The following is a 15,584-nucleotide window of genomic DNA, read 5'->3' on the forward strand; positions in this document are numbered from 1 at the left end:
ATAGCACTTTTCTACTCTCCCAGATTACTCAAAGTGCTCTATACAACATGTCACATTCACCTAATCAAACACTTTCTCTAAACTGAGTGCTTCCTAACTACATTCATACACATTCACACTCTTGACATGTAGACTGGAGGAGCCAGGGATCGAACCACTAACCTACCAATCAGTAGGGAACCTGCTCTACCTCCAGAGCTACAGCCTCCCAGTGGTAGACATGAGTAAACTCTCACTAGGTTTTGGATAAAGTGTACATTCACAAACCTATCAAAGCTGCATTTGAAATGTTGGCTACCATAGCAGTATAGTATTGCAACATGGCATTTGGGTTTTCTAACTAAAATAGGAATTTATGAACATAAACAGTGCCATCATTGCCAGACCTGGCCCACATCTGGTTGACATACACTCTGCCATGACATAGGGTCAGTCAGAAGTGCCAGCTTGATGCCAGATCCAGGCTAGACCCGTTTTCTATGGGCCTGGGCCATGTAAAACACAACAAAAAGAAAACAACACAAAAAACACCTGAAGCCTTCGAAACTGCCCAGCAAAGACCTATAGCCTTGAATAGTCACTTAAGGAGGTATACTAGAGGAAGGTCTTATAGGTCGGACAGTATTGATCCTCAAGCAGCCCCATAAGGGAATAGTCCCATCCAAATACCAGCCAATAACCTGCCTCAGCACCACATGGAAGCCATCATAGCAGCTAAGATGAACTGACAGGAACAACAGAGGGGCAAAACACCAGCTATTGGTAGATAGAACAGTCACTCGAGACTGTACGACAATACTGACCAACCTGTGTGGTCAAGATGCTAGCAGGCTGGGTATACATGGAGCCTAGTAAAGAGGAACACCTGTGCCAAGTATGGCCTGGAAGTCCTAAATTTCAAAATAGGACACCCCACCGAGGGTGGTTGAGAATGTCCGAGCTAAGATCCTGTGGGACTTCTGCATACAGACGGATAAACTGATAATAGCTAACCAAATGGAAATAGTATTGGTGGGCATGCAAAGTTAGACAGCCTGTAGCGATTCAGGTAAAACTGAGGTTATTGTACTCAGCCCCGAAAATCTTAGAAATATGGTATCTAAGCAGATTCTTCCTCTGGATGGCGTTACCTTGGCCTCCAGTAACACTGTGAGGAATCTTGGAGTCATTTTTGAAGACATGTCCTTCAATGAACATATTAAACAGATATGTAAGACTGCTTCTTCCATTTGTGCAACATCTCTAAATTAGAAATATCCTGTCTCAGAGTGACGCTGAAAAACTAGTTCATGCATTTATTACTTCCAGGCTGGACGACTGTAATTCATTATTATCAGGAAGTCCTAAAAACTCCCTGAAAAGCCTTCAGTTAATCCAAAATGCTGCAGCAAGAGTCCTGACAGGGACTAGAAAGAGAGAGCAGATTTCTCCTGTTTTGGCTCCTTCATTGGCTTCCTGTTAAATCCAGAATTCAAAATCCTGCTCCTCACATACAAGGTCTTAAATAATCAGGCCCCATCTTATCTTAATGACCTTGTAGTACCATATCACCCTATTAGAGCACTTCGCTCTCGCACTGCAGGCCTACTTGTTGTTCCTAGAGTATTTAAAAGTAGAATGGGAGGCAGAGCCTTCAGTTTTCAGGCCCCTCTTCTGTGGAACCAGCTTCCAGTTTGGATTCAGGAGACAGACACTATCTCTACTTTCAAGATTAAGATAAGATAAGATAAGATAACCTTTATTAGTCCCACACGTGGGAAATTTGTTTTGTCACAGCAGGAAGTGGACAGTGCAAAAGTTATGAGGCAAAAATTAGAATACAATAAGAATAAATACAGTACACAACTGTACAGAATAGAATAAAATACTATATACAGTAGAATAAAATAAAATAAATATACAATAAGATAAAAATAGAATACAAATACAAATACTATATACAACTGAGTAAAAATACAACGATGACAGAAAGGATTATTGCATATGTATGGATGTGTGTGCTTGATCAGTTAAAGTCTTTATTATGGAGTCTGACAGCAGTGGGGAGGAAAGACCTGCGAAATCTCTCCGTCCCACACCGTGGGTGCCGCAGTCTCCCACTGAAGGAGCTGCTCAGTGCTGTCACAGTCTGCTGCATGGGGTGGGAGATGTTGTCCAACAGGGATGACAGCTTAGCCGCCGTTCTCCTGTCACTCACCACCTCCACTGGGTCCAGAGGGCATCCTAGAACAGAGCTGGCCCTTCGGATCACCCTGTTCAGTCTCTTCCTGTCCCCAGCAGAGATGCTGCCGCCCCAGCAGACCACGCCATAAAAGATAGCAGAAGCCACAACAGAGTCATAGAAGGTCTTCAGGAGTGGGCCCTCCACTCCAAACGACCTGAGTCTCCGCAGCAGGTACAGCCTGCTCTGCCCTTTCCTGTAGAGGGCGTCTGAGTTATGAGTCCAGTCCAGTCTATTGTTCAGATGAACACCAAGGTACCTGTAGCTGTCCACAGCCTCAATGTCCATACCTTGGATGTTCAGTGGTTGCAGTGGAGAATGCTTGTGCCTGCGGAAGTCTACCACCAGTTCCTTGGTTTTACTGGCGTTGATCTGGAGGTAGTTCAGCTGGCACCAGTCCACAAAGTCTTGGGTCAGACCTCTGTACTCCTTGTCGTCCCCATCAGTGATGAGGCCGACTATTGCAGAGTCATCAGAGAACTTCTGCAGGAAGCACTGGGTGGAATTGTGGGAGAAGTCTGCAGTGTAGATGGTGAAGAGGAACGGAGCCAGAACCGTTCCCTGTGGGGCCCCCGTACTGCAGACGACCCTGTCCGACACACAGCCCTGAGTCCTCACATACTGTGGTCGGTCGGTGAGGTAGTCCAGGATCCAGGTAGTGAGGTGATGGTCCACTCCAGAGTTCACCAGCTTGTCCTTTAGAACCGAGGGAAGAATGGTGTTGAAGGCACTGGAGAAATCAAAGAACATGATTCTCACAGTGCTTCCAGCGGTCTCCAGGTGAGCGAGGGAACGATGTAGGAGGTGAATGACGGCATCATCCGCTCCAATGCCAGGCTGGTAGGCAAACTGAAGTGGGTCCAGTGATGAGCTTATTAGGCGCCGAAGCTGAGCCAGGACCAACCGCTCCAGGGTCTTCATCAGGTGGGATGTCAGAGCCACCGGCCTGTAGCTGTTGAGGTCCTTGGGGCGTGAAGTCTTTGGCACTGGTACAACACAGGAGGTTTTCCAGAGCTGTGGGACTCTTCCCAACCTCAGGCTCAGGTTGAAGAGGTGCTCCATCACCCCACACAGTTGGTCCGCGCAGGACCTGACGACCCTCGAGCTGATGCCATCTGGACCCGCTGCCTTCTTGCCATTAATCCTCCTCAGTTCCCTCCTAACCTGGGTGGTTGAGAGAGACAGGCTGGAGCCTTGTGTTGAGTGTGTATTGGATGCTGCAGTTGGGGGTGGGGGGGAGTGAGCAGGGTGAATAGAGGAGGTGTGAAGTGTCTGAGGTGGAACAGCAGCAGTGGGGGTGGGTGAGTCTGCAGCCGATGTTGCAGACTGCCTCATGGCTGAATCAAATCTGTTGAAGAAATGATTCAGTTCATTTGCCCACCTCACATCCCTCCCAGGCAGAGAGTTCTGCTGTTTGTGGCCCGAGATGGTTCTGAGGCCTCTCCAGACTTCACCAACGTTGTTTTGTTGAAGCTGGTTCTCCATCTTCTGCCTGTAGCTCTCCTTCCCATTCCTTATCAGTCCCCTCAGCTCTCTCTGCACCCTTTTCAACTCCTCTTTGTCTCTGGATTTGAAGGCCCTCCTCTTCTGCTTGAGGACGGTTTTAATTTCTGGGGTAATCCAAGGTTTGTTGTTGGAGAAACACCGTACAGTCCTGGTAGGTACAGTGTTATCCACACAGAAGTTTATATAGTCAGTAATGCATGTAGTAAGGCTGTCGATGTCCTCTCCGTGGTCATCACAAATCACCTCCCACACAGTCGACTCAAAACAATCCTTAAGAGCCTCCTCGCTCTCCTCTGACCATCTCTGTACTGTGCGGGTGGCTGGTGGCTCCCTGCGCACTAAGGGCTCATACACAGGGACAAGGTGCACCAGGTTGTGATCAGATCTGCCCAGGGGAGGGAGAGGTGATGAACTGTATGCCTCTTCTGCATTGGCATACAGTAAGTCCAGTGTTTTATTGACTCTGGTTGGGCAGGTCACATACTGGGTGAAGGTGGGCAGTGTGGAGTCCAGTGAGGCATGATTGAAGTCCCCTGATATTATGAGAAGGGCTCTCGGTGATTGTGTTTGCAGTCTGCTGACCACAGAGTGGAGAGAGTCACAGGCTGCATCCGCGTTGGCCGAGGGGGGGACATACGCTGTTATCGCGATAACATGCGAGAACTCCCGGGGCAGGTAGTACGGACGCATGCTAACGGCTAACAGCTCAATGTCTCTGCTGCAGAGTTGCTCTTTTACAGTGATGTGCCCAGGGTTACACCATCTGTCGTTCACAAAAACTGCCAGTCCCCCTCCTTTCCTCTTACCGCTGTCTCTGGTCCTGTCCGCTCGCAGCAGCTGGAATCCCGGTAGTGTCACGCTTGTGTCCGGAGTTAGCGATGTTAGCCACGACTCCGTTAGCATCATGATGCTACATTGCCGGTACTCCCTCTGTGACCAGGTTAGCGACATGAGCTCATCCATCTTATTGGGCAAAGATCTTACGTTTCCAATAATTACAGAAGGAAGAGATGGTCGATAACGTCTCCTTCTCGGGCGACGGCGCTCCTTCCCAGCACGACACCCCCGTCTTTTCCTCCTCAGCTCGCTGGGAATATCGGGTCTGTCCGCCGGCAGTACCGCTGCAGGACGCAGCGCTAACAGCTGATCCTTACTGTAAACAAAGGATCTCTGCTCTGGGTCCCCAGACACGGGTGAAAAAAGTAGAAATAAACTGAGAAAAACGACCAGGACTAGCACAAAACGGTAGAACATGGTTGCAGAGTCTAATTACTAATACGTTAGTTATAAAAAAAATTACGAGAAAAAAGATAAGAAAGAAAGAAACTCAGAATGAGCAGAGCTGCTGTAACAGGCTGCCGCACACGGGGGGCGCCGGAAGTATAAGTATTAGTATAGAAGTATTAGGCTTAAAACTTTCCTTTTTGCTAAAGCATATAGTTAGGGCTGGACCAGGTGACCCTGAATCCTCCCTTAGTGAGTGAAGAAATACTCTGGGAATCCCTCAGCAGACTCCACCAATCACTATGTGTTAACAGACCTCTCTGCACTGAATCATATCTGTTATTAATCTCTGTCTCTCTTCCACAGCATGTCTTTATCCTGTCTTCCTTCTCTCACCCCAACCAATCACAGCAGATGGCCCCGCCCCTCCCTGAGCCTGGTTCTGCCGGAGGTTTCTTCCTGTTAAAAGGGAGTTTTTCCTTCCCACTGTCGCCAAAGTGCTTGCTCATAGGGGGTCATATGATTGTTGGGTTTTTCTCTGTATTATTGTAGGGTCCACCTTACAATATAAAGCACCTTGAGGCAACTGTTGTTGTGATTTGGTGTTGTATAAAGAAATTGAATTGAATTGAACAGAATAGATGGAGCTATACCAATTGATTAGAGTAGCTGGGACACTGACGCCCATGCAGGGTGAGTTGGGAATATTATATTTATATTTTTAAAAGTTCCCCATTCCACTCTGTGTGGGGTCTGTAACCTTTAGAGACAGAGGAAGCAAAAGTGAACATAATACGGCAGTAAACTATCAAAATAAAACAAGAAGTAAGATACACAGGCTGAGAGTAAGGCTTGGCACTGGGACTGGGGAAAAACACACATGGAGAGAGCAGTTGCAGAGGTGAGCTTCGGCTGCAACAAACAAAAGAGGAGGTAGACCGTGAACCAAGCTTGCATTCTGGCTTCTCCTCTAAAGAAACCCTACTGCTTGCTTGTTTTATTTTCAGCAGGCGTTGAAGCAGATCTTCAGTGTCTTTTCTCTCTCTGTCCCGCTTCTCTTCTATTTCTCTTTCCCTCTCCTTCTGCTAATTTTCTTCCCAACTTCTCTTTCTGTTTTCTTTCTCTTTCCCACGGTCGTGTCCGTTCTGATTGTAAAAACTTAAAATAAGAATAAAAAACCCCCCAATAATAATAAAGATCTGGCATGACCATAGCTGGACTGGCCATTGGGCAAATGTCCGGTGGGTCGATGGTGATTTTTCGTTTTTATGGGCCGATGATTTGTTTTTTTTGGTAACGGCATGAACAATGAGAGGTGGTGGATTGGCCAGATGCTGGCCGAAGTGTAAAAATAAGTCAGTTGTTTGGTGGTGGCTATGGCGGAGCTTCCACAGAGGCCAGCAGGTGGATGAGGGAAGGGGCGGCAGGAGGAGGAGAGACCCGAAGCGGCCGCCGGTCCGAGTGTCAGGTGAACTGAACTTCAGGTAAGAAGTTATGACCTGCAGTCTATCTGGGTCAGATATAAACCAAGTTTAGGTGGAGTTTATTTTCGTTGTGCTGACTTTTTACAGTCAGTTGCAATAACTCGTACTGCTACTAGCTAGCATGACAGAGTTTCTATACAGCTGGGTGGGTGCTATGAAGTTACTGATAGTGAACTTTATTTTATTCATGAGGTTAGTTAGTAGAGTTGCCAACCGTCCGTAAAAAACCGAATCATCCAGTATTCAGAGAAAATATTACGTGTTTCATATTGAGCTGAGAAGGAACACAGTTTGTCCCGGACTACTGAAAAAAACCCCCACAAAGCTGGAGTTATTCTGTCGTTACGCTGCAGCTGCCTCTTCTTCTCTCATTCTCCCCCCTCCCTCTCCTGTTTCTACTTCAATCATGAAACTGATCAATGATCAGCTGATCGGCTTTTCTCTCTTGTTTATTTATCACCCACTTTGCGCCAGAAAGAGGAAACCAGCGGATGTCGTGCTAAACAACAACAGCAGGTTTAAGCTTGATCAGCTGTTAGAATTTATTTAATATTAATTTCTAGTATCAGCTGATGTTTGCTGGAGCCACAGCTGTAAAGCTGCTGGTCATGATATTGGTTTGGTTATCTGGTGAGAGGGAAACATGAAAATGAAACCAGGAGATGTCCTTACTGGATCATCAGAGCTGAACAGGTGATGGAGAAACAGGTTTACCTTTTAGGTGACATGAATGAGTTGAAGTTATGAACCAGCCCTGGGCACGACACACAGTGAGTTAATCTGAGAAGGTGCATTAAAAAATAAATGCCCGGGATAGCGGTGTACATCGCAAATCAGCTCGCATAGAAACATTAGTTGTGCCGCTTCTTAATAACGGTATCTTAGCTAACAATCCCAACTAAGTCAATGTGCCATATGATTGCATTAGCAATAAATTTAATAATGATCTATAGTAACAGTTACACACTATATAGAACCACTTTATAGAATTATATTTGTTGGCAGATGTTGGCAGCTATCAGCGAATAGTTATCAGCTATTTTGAAACAAAAAAAAAGACACTTTTTATCCATATCAAGAACTCCATAACAGCAAATGAACTGTACAACAGAAAATGCAAATGCTATTTATGGTCTCCTCACAACAATGATAGGAAAAATAAACTGGGCCAATGTGATCTCTGGTCTCCCACTCAGAGACACAGGTCTCCGAGTGTCCAGCATTCAGAGGCTACCTGAGGACTCATGTGAGAGAAAATCTGCTCACACAGACATGTAGAGCCAAATACTGTCAATAAGGCCTCTGCAATGTTCTGAAGACAGTTAAACTTGTCAGGCAGTGATGTCCAGCAGGTGAAAATGCAGCTCCATCAACACGCACAGCTATGGATTCCAGCTGCGTTCGTAGTTCTGCAAACTTTGACCCCACAGAGTCGAGCTTTTCAGTTCTATCAGCTGCAATTTGATGTCGCATTAACTAGCCTTAACTCCGGCAGTTAATGCGAGACAAACCCAGCTGCTCATTAAAGCTTTCTGGTTTGATCAGAAAAGAAAACATTGGTCCAAACGCCTGAAAGTCCTGAAAACACATTGCGAATTCTGTCTCGAGTCTACGGATGTATCCGTGTATTTCCATGGTGCCGATGCAGCGCTGAGCGGATAGCTCCTGAAGCATTTGAAATGTCAGAATGTATAATGATAAGAAATAACTTGAATGTTAATTCATTAAATGGTTGTGAGACTAAATTTTTCCAGTTGTGTGTGGGATCAGGAATGCCTAGTTATGGCCAAACTATAGTTTGACAGGTAGTTAATAGGTCACGCCCACAGGGTGTTCAGTAACACGAGAACATGAGAACAGAGGTTTTCTCCTTTTTGCAGCTTTACTGCCCGCCCCCCCACAAGAGCTCTGGTGTCATTGTTTACAAGCAGCTCAGTCCTCTAATAAGACTTGACACTGTGTGGGCCAGCAGCCTTCATCGCTGCACAAATAACACTGAGTGTGCTGAGTGTGCTCTGTGTGTGTGTGTGTGTGCGTGCGTGTGTGCGTGCACGCACATGATCCAGCAAACAACAATGGCCATGAACACACACTGATGTGAGTTTTAGCTCTTTGACAGACCCATTCATCATAGCACAAGTTGTTGAATACAGTATACCTGCATTATCTGCTATTTTACCTTAAACCATTTGAACCCCAGGAGGAAATGGTTTTTCTACCTGAACTTTGATTCTTTCTGTTCATGCAAATCTAGATACAGCCATAAAAAAGACATTAAATGCCACAATGTGCTATTTAAACATGTAAATGTGTTCTGTGTTTAATAGTAGCATATCACATTTTTGTGGCCTTTCAGTAGGCAGTCTGTAGGAAACAGCAGCCACAGACACATGGCTCTTAGACAGATCAGTTTGCATAAACACCGTTGTCCTGTCCACTGACCTCACAGAAAGAGAGAGCACATCATCAGTGACTGAAATGCTAAGTCACTCCATCATACTGCTCAGCTTCCTGTTAACAAAGAGAGCCACACATATTAAGAAGAAAAGATGAGGGGGTGGTGGGGGGGGGGGGGGTGGACTGCTGGCATTCATCTGGGTATGAGCAACATATGTGCTGTGCATTTTAATCAAACCAAGGTATGCCTTGTTACCACTGTTCTCTACTAAAAGTGTCAGCAAACCAATAAACGTGGGCTCATATTTGACACAAGCTTATTAACAGTTTAAAAAACGTGAATTTCATTGTATTTATTGTAGTTTTGGATTTAAAGGAAACAACTGGGAGTAAATTGTAAATTAAAACAGGTTTTTGATATATCAAAAGAGAAAGCAGAGTGATAAGTAAGATGTGACTCTGCTGCACTGATGTATTACTTCCATAGTTTGTCATCAGTCAGTGCCTCTTTTCCATAAGTACGTACTTGATTCGACTTGATTCGGTTTTTAGGGTTCCAAGCAAACTGAGTCCATTCGAAAATGTGACATCAACGCTGCCGTGTGTGTGTGCTGCGTGCGTGGAGTTTGAATGTTCCCCCGTGTTTGTGCGGCTTCTCTCCGGGTACATCAGCTTCCTCCTACAGCCATGCAGTTAGTGAGCTTAGGTTAACTGCTGTGTCTAACTTGCTCATAGGCGTGAATGGCTGTCTCTCTTTTCAGACACACCTGACCAGGGCGTACCCTGCCTCTCACCCTATGGTAGCTGGGATAGGCTTGGATAAGTGAAAGAGAATGGATGATTGGATGGATGGGTGGTTACATCCAGTTCATTTCAATAATGACAGGATTTAATGATAGGATTTATAGGTGCGTTTGTTTCCAGACACAGCGAGGCAGCTGAAAGAAAATTAGTGGCCTTGATATGAACAAAAATCCTTCCACTGTACAAACCTGCAATCTGCCCTGTAGGTGGCACAGAAGAACACAAAACATGATTCTTTTTTCATTATGCAGCCTGTGTGATAATGGTGGTATTTATTAAGTCAAATTCAGACATCAGTCGTACACTCTTCTGATCTGTCTCATTAATACCTGATTTTTTTATCTTCTATTGGAAAAGTAAAGTAAAAGCAGACTCAAAGTACCTCTGTGTGTGTGTATACGGACCAGTAACAAAAAGACCGATATTTTTCAATTGCTGCATAAATAACTTGCAACCATGTTAGTAGTTACAGTACAAACCATTCACTCACTGTAACCATTAACTTGTTTTGCTCTATCCATTCATACAAGAGGCACTTGGGTGAGTGGCTTTCCTCACCCTGTCTCTGTTTCATCGAAGTGTTACTGAGATCAGGAAATGATGGGCTTTAAAGACACTTGACCCTGCAACAGGATGGAGGAACAGATGGACGAATGGATTCAGTTTGAGAAATACATGATTTCAGTTTTACAATTATTTTGATAACATGTTCTCCTTCCCCTGCAAATAAATCAGCACTCTTATCAACAATTATAACCCCACTGGGCAGAAAAAGGTTTTTTCAGCATTACATTTATGCCATTTTCCACATACCTTTATAAATTATACACCTATAAATACTGAGGCCAGCTACACATATATTTCATATATGTCAATGTGCATGCTGACCACAAAGCACTGGTTATGTTATGAAGCTATGAAGATGTATGCAGGACCGAGTAAGTCACTGAAGAATTTAATGAATAAGTAATTCGTTTAGTCAATTAATTTATATATTAATAATGAATAGCTATTTATATTTATAGATTATATCTTGATGCATGCTTAACCCTTTAAGACCTACCATAGAACCAAGTCTGCCAGAGCTTACTTTATATTTTTACATGTTGTAGTGCCATTTTTGGGAGCATTTCAAGTTGCTATACATCAATACAACTGTTATAGCCCAAATTCTAATAATACGTATGCATTAAGTCCATATAACTACAATACAATAAACTACAAAACAATTGAAAATCGTTTTTGGTTTTTATACATATATTTCTACTTGGAGAAATTTAAGAGGCTTATCTTATCTTATCTTATCTTTTTGCAACAAAAAAGTCTCAAAAAATTGTTTACAACAACAGGAAATTTATTTTGAGTGTCTTCATAGTTTTATTTTTGAGATACACCAACTTTTATATACTGTAGGAAAAACTAAAAACAATCCTATGATGCAAATTTGCAAAGAAAACAGCATGTGCATCAAAATAAACTATTTCCAGCAGTGCAGTTCGATTTCTAAGCATCCCAGCAACTATTCAGAAAAGCATACAGTCAAACATGACTTATAAAAACACCAGTAGTAGGCTTTTAAGGCCTACAAGTAAAAAAATTACATCACTTCCGGTTTCGGGTAGGAAATGGCGGACATGCGATCGTTAGCGCTGACCTCTGTTTCAATGTGGGAAGTGTTACGAACAGCTGATCGGATCGGCAAAGCGTGTTTCTGGAATATTATGTTTTTGTTCCTGCAAGGGCTTTTTATGCAATTTTTGCAAAGCTATATGTGGAAGGAAACCGTGACCTAGGACAAGCTGATGGCATAAGATGTAAGTACAACTCCTCCAGTTTCATATGCAAAAAAAAATTATTGCGCTAGCTTATGCTCCGGTTCTACAAGGATTTAAAAATAATTACGCAAAACAGAGCGTGCCCGCTCCGACTGACTTTAAAGGGTTAATCATCCAGGTAAGGAAATCCCCCAAAGTAAATTTTTTTTTATTTGGCCATCCTCTTAGCCAGAGGTTGTTTGGTTTCCCCGGTGCATAAACCAATCCTCCTGGCACTTAACAGCATACACTATGTTACTCTCTTTGTGCCGGGGGACCCGACATGGCACAACACAGAAGAACTATCTCATCAGGCCAGGACTCTGCAGTCTATTCACACCTACAGGCCAGTGGACACTCTTTTAATGATGAGGATGTAACATCCTGGACAGGGAGGAACGCTGGTTTGAGCGCAGAGTCAAGGAGGCCATTTACGTGAAACGGGAAAGACCATCTCTGAATCGAGGAGGGGGCCTAAGGGTACATCTTTCGTCATCTTACAATGCTGTGATTGCAGCTATTCCCCAACTCACTGTGAATGGTACTCATGGCCATTGATTAATGGTCATGACAATTTACTTATTACATATTAATGATCAATTAATGCATACTAAATGAATAAATTTGATTAATGCAAATGTATTGTATATAAGGTTGGGGAAACCTGCAGTCAGCTGAGACTGAAGAAGTCACTTTTTGGGGTTTACAATTTATAGTTATTTTGTTACAATAAAAAATCAATTATTAATCCATTGTTAAATATGTAGTAAAAAAAAGTAAGTAAAATGTATTTATATAGCACATTTCACAGATAAACGTCACAAAGTGGCTCACAATAAAATCAGAAATACAAATAAAGTAATATAAATACAAATAAAAAATACAAATAAAGTAATAGAAAACATAATATAAAAAGTAATATAAAACATTGAAAAAATTAATTACAACCTCGTTTGTATAAAAATCTCTTCAGCTGCTTTTTAAAGGAGTCAATGGAGTCTAGACAGCGTAAAGACAACGGCAGGGAGTTCCACAGCCTTGGTGCCTGAAAAGCCCGATCTCCACATGTTTTAAAGCTAGTACGTGGGACCGCCAGTAACCTCTGACCTGACGACCTAAGTGCTCGGGATGAAGCATGAGGTTTCAACAGGTCAGAGATATACTGGGGCGCTTCACCGTGCAGAGCTCTAAAAGTTACAACTAAAATTTTAGAATGGACCCTAAAATTTACTGGCAACCAATGAAGAGAAGCCAAAACTGGAGCAATGTGTGACCTCTTGTTTGTGCCAGTTAAAAGTCTTGTCGCAGCATTCTGTACAGACTGAAGGCGATCCAGAGCGGATTTGTTGAGACAACTAAAAGACCATTACAATAATCCAAACAAGAAGAAGGATGAATAATCACCTCAAGTTCTGCCTTTGACACCAGTAGCCTGAGTTTAGAAATATTTCTTGATGATAAAAACAGTTCTGGACAAGTTGTCTTGAGTGTTTCTCAAGAGGCATTGAACTGAATATAACACCGAGGTTTCTGAGACTCGACTGAAATGAAGGGTCTAAAAAACTGAGAGCATGTGATCAGGTGCAATAATCAATGTTTCTGTATTATCTGCATTTAACTGGAGGACATTGTCATTTAACCATTGTTTGATCTCAGGAGACATTTATTTAAAAATGACAATTTATAAAACTCAGAAGCTTTGAAAGAACAGTACAACTGAATGTCATCAGCATAGAGATGATAAGAAATATTATTGTAACGTCTGATAATTTGGCCTAGAGGGAGTATATACAGCAAAAAGAGAATAGGACCTAAAACAGATCCTTGAGGTACCCCAGAAGGCAGAACTGATGTTTCAGACAGCACATGATTCATACACACGGTAAAAGATCTCTCAGAAAGACATAAACCATTTAAAACAACACCAGTAATCCCAAACAAGTCCTTCAGCCTATTTATCAGGATGCTGTGATCAACCGTATCAAAAGCAGAGCTGAGATCCAACATAACCAGAACAGTGTACTCTTCAGAGTCTGCTGCCATCAGAATGTCACTAGACACTTTAAGTAAAGGGTTTCAGTGGAGTGCAATTTGTGAAAAAAAAAAACAGACTGGAAAATGTCCAGAACATTGTTCAACAAAAAGTTGTTAAGTTGTTCTGCAACAGTTTTTTCCAAGATCTTTGACACCAATGGTAATTTTGATATTGGCCTGCAACTGCTTGGAAGAGATGGGTCCAAATTTTTTTTTTAATATTGGTTCAGCAATAGCTTGTTTTAAATAGCTGGGAACTGAGCAAGTGTAAAGAGAAGTATTAATTATTTCCAGAATATAGGGGCCAATAGTCACATGGAAAGAGGATTTACAGAAACAAACTTTAAACATTGTTTGAAAAACTATTTATGAATTTATTTTTGAGAAATCAAAATCTTTGAAATGCTGTTTAAAAAGAGAACAAAACTGGATTTTATATCAATGCAGATACAGATTTGTTTTCCTGACACTGAAAATGACATTCCTTATCCCCATAAAACACAATGCTCATCGTAAATTATGGCACTTCAAATGTGTCTGTGTGCAGTTTCCACTCACACAGAGTGTGGAGAGGGATTTTCACCCATCACAAACATGCTCCTTTGCAGTCCTCCAAAATGTGGATGACATATCCATCAGTCGAATGTTGATTGATTGACGAGTAGGCCGGAACATCAATGGGAGAAGCAGGAGAGTTCACCAGGAATGGGGGAAGCATGAAAAATAATCAAAGATCAAAAACATAGCATGAAAACTGGAGACAGTGTCTGCAGTGAACACTTTTCATTGTTTTTAATACTTAACGTCAGCTTTTTAGCACTTAGCTCTTCTTCTCTTCTCTGCAGATGTACCAACACAATCAACCCACACACTGCTTGTATCAGATATTTTTGCCACTGCCTTGATCTGATAACAAAAACTCTCTCACAACTGTCCATCAGCTGCCCTTGTACTATCCCCTACTCAAGCATTAAAGCATCATAAAGCAGCCTTCTCTCTCCAGAGACTGATTAGCTACATTGTTTCTAGCTGCTGTTTGTGCCTAGATTTGCACTGTCAAGGAGAATCTTTCATACGAAGTGTTTATGTTTGCACAAGGACATTTTGCTTCGGTATTGCTTCTCTTACAATATTCAATATGAATATACTATGAAGAATGTCAGGGGACACTGCAGTGAAATGGGGCCCAATCCTCAGAGTGTACACCAGTGGAGACACTCTTCTTCTGCTCTCAGCCACTGTGACCCTTTTGCATTTTAAAATACATGTAAAACCACATAATCTGATATTTTATGAGATTTTTTTTTTTGAAACTTTGGAACATCATAAACTTTGGAGTGTGCGGTACAACACCAATAGCAGCCAAAGATGTCATCATAAAAATTAATGTAAAACAACAATCGGGCATGCTGGTTGCATAGCAACACTTATTGTTTAAACACATTTTAAAATATGAAGGCTGCTATAACATGAACCAGAGCTAGATGTGACTAGTGATGCGCGAATCATGAACGAACTGATCAATACTCCAGAATCACTTTACTGACTCATGAATCATGGTTCACAAGCCCAACTGACTCACTAACTCATCCCCATTGCTGTTAGCAACAATGTATCTAGCTTATAATTAAAATTGTGGAGAAAAACACAACATCCAGTATCTTAACAAAAACATTTCTGCTCTGAACTGGAAGAAAAAACCCTGAGTAGAAGCTCACATCAAGAAAATAGCTCCTCGGTTCACAGTAGCATCGCTAACATGCTAACAGCACATTTGAGCTACTCACCCCCTCCCTCCTGGCTCACAGCTTCTTCTTCTTCTTCTTGGTTGGCAACCAATGTTAAGGCGCATTACCGCCCCCTGGCTCACAGCTCAGTGGACATTTAGATGAGAAAATATATATTTGACACATTTAAGGAAAATACTAATAAAATAAAAATAATCAAAATAAATGTTTATTATGCAATTTTGATAGGAAATTGCTTAATTTCAGAAATGTTTTTGCTCTTTTTTACTCTATAAACACTAGCACCCCCAGACTTCTACCTTTCTACCTATAAAACCCGAGAGCAGCCAAATGGCTGGTAGGCTTTTAGCTA

This window comes from Haplochromis burtoni, unplaced genomic scaffold (assembly GCF_018398535.1).
Source record: "Haplochromis burtoni strain Fernald_Lab_line unplaced genomic scaffold, NCSU_Asbu1 Contig_749, whole genome shotgun sequence".
Taxonomy (NCBI): domain Eukaryota; kingdom Metazoa; phylum Chordata; class Actinopteri; order Cichliformes; family Cichlidae; genus Haplochromis; species Haplochromis burtoni.